This window comes from Seriola lalandi, unplaced genomic scaffold (genome assembly GCF_002814215.2).
Source record: "Seriola lalandi dorsalis isolate HSWRI2012SDOR001 ecotype SW California unplaced genomic scaffold, Sedor1 jcf7180002054686, whole genome shotgun sequence".
Lineage (NCBI taxonomy): Eukaryota > Metazoa > Chordata > Actinopteri > Carangiformes > Carangidae > Seriola > Seriola lalandi.
This window is the reverse complement of record NW_019525239.1, coordinates 378,810-381,118: the sequence shown is the minus strand read 5'-3', so window position 1 is coordinate 381,118 and position 2,309 is coordinate 378,810. Positions and strand designations below refer to the sequence as shown.

Sequence of the window (2,309 nt, the reverse complement as noted above, 5' to 3'; positions counted from 1 at the left end):
GGGGGGGGGGGGGGGGGGGGGGTTTGGACAGGGACCAGGAGTAAACCCACACATGTAGACCTCTAACAGAAAGGAATATGGGAAATAAGGAATATGAGAAATAATAAGGGAAATGTCAGAGTGTAAGGAAGGGGGGAGGGGTCTTCGGGAGATTACGCTGCTCCAGATCATTTGTACTTGGGCCTCTGCATGACAGTATTACAGATGGGTGAGAAGCGGGTGTTTGATGGTGCTGCAGAGACTCACTGGAGCTTACAGACGGTACATACAGAGGAGAGGCAGTTCTGCTGCAGGTCGATAATTGTGGTCTCTCTATATCTGAGCTCCTGGTTCTTGTGTCTTGGTTTAGGCCTGGATAATCTGGGCAGTGGCTCCCCGGTATCAGCAGAGAGGTAACTGGAGCCTTCTGTGCTAAAATGAAAAGACCATTGTCTAGTTGAATCCAGTGCAGCTGAGGTGACTTAAGCTGTTTTGGAAATGGGTGAGGCAAGTCGGCCTCGGGTAAAGCTTACTTGTCTTTTTAGAGCTGATTGGAAACTTGTGTTGTTCCTTCACTGCTGCCTTGTGAAGGTCATGGTGAACATACTGCTGGAGGTGCTTCTCCTTCTGAACAGTCTGTTCTGTATTCCTCTGCAGAGTCCCGTTCCTCTTTTTTCAGCTGCTCAAGTCGAGCAAGTTTTTTAGCTGCCAGGGGCAAATTGGCTTTGTCCAATTTGATTCTGTCCTCTCTGATCTTCTGAACCTTCAGTTTTTCACTTCCTCTTTATTTACCTGAAGCAAGTTCAAGTTACTATGTTGCTCTGTGTTTGCCTGTGCTTTTCTTCAGAATCATGTTCTGTCTGTGGTCAGAGAAAGACTGAAGGGCAGCAGACCTCTTTTCCTCCTTTTCCTTCTGTCTTTGCCAGTTCAGCCTCTCTCTTAGCTACTTCCTTTGCCATTCTCTTCTCCTCCAGCAGAGCTGTAGTAGCAGCCTGCTCCTTCTTTGTGGCTGCCAGTTTGTCTCTAACCATCTCCTTTTGTGCCTCAAACCTCTTCGACCTTTCTGTCTGTTCAGGTTTTCGTTGTAACAGTATTTGTTTTGTTAGAAGCTCAAGTTTCTGCTCCTCCATTTTACATTCCTCTCTCTTGAGCTGTGCTCTGTCAATATCCTCCAGTTTGTTTTTGAGGTCAATTTTCTTTGACTCTTGTGCATGTAGTTCATCGACCTTGCAGAGTAATTCTGCGTCTCTCTTATCTTGTTGTCTCTCCTTTTCTTTCAGCAGTTCTCTTTCTTTCATTTGCTTCACCTGATATTTTGTCAAAGCTTGGGTTTTTAGTTTTCTCTCACAGACCTTCTCAAATCTTCTGTCTGTCTATACTGCACTACTTCCTGTTTTCATTTTCAGCCAGTTGTTGCTGTCTTATCTTCAGTTCAGTCAGTACCCGATTCTCCTTCTCTACATGTGTCCTTAAGACTGTACTGTTGAATCTATTGAGGCAGCTGTTCTGGTTAGTGCCACATCTGTCTCTCGCTGCCTGCCTGATGTTCATTTTGACTTCATTGAGCTGATTTCTTTGGGCAGATTGAATTCTGACCCATTCACCCTTGAATAAATTGGCCATGTTTGCTGAAGCCATCTCTATTGGTTGATTTTTGTCTTATTTAGAGTTGTATATATCTGAACTGAATATATCTCTTAAAAAATTCTTCTTTTAATTATTAGCCAAAATTGTTTCAAAAAAGTTGAAAAAATTGAAAAAACAGACAGAGTTACAATAAATATAATCAAAAGTTAAACTGAAGTCCTACAGGAATGTGTTTCTCCTTTGAAGTGAGTCCTATAGGAACTGTAGGTCTTACAGATTGTCCTCTTGTATAATGCATTGCAGGAAATTTGTATGCCCTGTAGGACATCTGTATATCATGCAGGATCAGCTGCAGATTCAGAACATGTTATCTATCACTGCAGGACAATCTAATTTTACAGGATGAAGTGAATCAGCAGGATCGAAACTTTAATGTTCCACTTATGAAACATTTTTTTGAAGTATGAATCACTATAATTATTGCTGCCCAAATTGGAAAAAGCTTCTGTCTTGTTCTCATCCATAAAATGATGCACTGGCAACAAGTGGCAACAAGTCCGCATAGCTTGTAGTTTTTTGCACTATATTTGTATGTATTAGTATTAGTATATTTTTTGTCGATGGATTTTTTTTTGTTGTACGTCGTCGTTTCGTCTGACAAGGCCAATGTGTTCAACCTGTTCTACAACAGGTTTGACACAGCCTCACCATGTTCTCTCTCCCACTGCTTCAGCTGCAGCTTC

General features: G+C 42.1%; 1 pseudogene; it reads right to left on the bottom strand.

Moving 5' to 3' along the window:
• Nucleotides 1-167: 167 nt before the first annotated feature.
• Nucleotides 168-1,617, bottom strand: LOC147818159 (uncharacterized; annotated as a pseudogene).
• Between the last annotated feature and the right edge of the window lie 692 nt (nucleotides 1,618-2,309).